Source organism: Rhagoletis pomonella, unplaced genomic scaffold, assembly GCF_013731165.1.
Source record: "Rhagoletis pomonella isolate Grant_MI unplaced genomic scaffold, Rhpom_1.0 Rhpom_scaffold_00002, whole genome shotgun sequence".
Classification (NCBI taxonomy): Eukaryota; Metazoa; Arthropoda; class Insecta; order Diptera; family Tephritidae; genus Rhagoletis; species Rhagoletis pomonella.
The window spans coordinates 74,488,554-74,489,829 of NW_023458556.1; positions in this window are offsets into that span (position 1 = coordinate 74,488,554).

Consider the following 1,276-nt stretch of genomic DNA (forward strand, 5'->3'; position numbering starts at 1 on the left):
TCCCGGTCAAGGAGCATAATATAATGCTCTTCAAGCAGTTTCTGATTGGGAGCCACAGATGTGGCCACCCAAACAGACAGCTGCTTGCAGAGGAGCCCTCGCCTAGGCACGTCAGGAGGCATCTATACGAACTGACGGACGAAGTCAGTCTCGAGTTATGTGAATGCCGTTCTAGACACACAACCACCGGACATTGACGAGACGGAGCTTCATCTGCCTCGGGAGACAAGAACCACAATAGCCCAACTTCGCTCTGGCTACTGCAGCAGGTTAAATTCATACCTGAGCAGACTGAACGCGGATGTGCCAAATGAATGTCCGGCATGCGGAGAGACCTCTCATGACTCGAAACTTCTCTTCGCATGTTCGGAAAACCCGACAACCCTAACGGCTTTGTCCCTGTGGACCGACCCAGTGGAGGCTGCACGCTTCCTAGGGCTGCCGTTAGTGGAACTTGACGACAACGACTGAGATATCAACCGATCTGGGCGGGGTTGTGGCAGCCGCTACAACAACAACAACATGGTTATATCCAGAAGAAATATTGATATGCCTGAACTTCGTAATTTAAACATAAACCAACAAAAAATAGAAAGGGTGCAGAGCTTTACGTACTTAGGTATAAAAATTTATGAGAAGCTACAGTTCAATGATCATATTGACTATACCGTAAGCAAAATAGCAAAAAAAAAGTTCTTTATGCGACGTCTTGCAAATTACTGAAAAGGAAATATAAAATAATGGTATATGAATCAATTATAAAACCTCTCCTCAATTATTGTCCAACAATTTTCTTCATAATGAATGATAGCCAAATTTATAAATTGCAGAAACAACAGAACCAAGCAATGAGATTCATTCTTCGAAAACGATATGACACGCCCGTTAGAGACATGTTATCAGTCCTTAGTTGACTAAGTGTGAAACAACAGCACTTTTATTATACGATCAAATTTGTTAAAAATATTATTGAAGATAATTTACCAGAATACCTAAAGATTAACTTAAAGTATGGCAGTAATGTGCACAACAAAGATACACGTAAGAAAAATGACTTCAATTTACCTATGATAAAAAGCGAATCTGATAAATGAAATCTTTACTACAAGCGTCTTAAATGTTATAAGGAATTACCAAATACTGTCAAGCAATGTAAAAACATCAATGAGTTTAAAAGAAAGTTGTTTGAATATTGTAAAACTATCCCAATATAATTTAATGTATTACTTTATATCTGTTTTCCGTTTACTATTGTTCCGTAATTTCAACTTGTAAT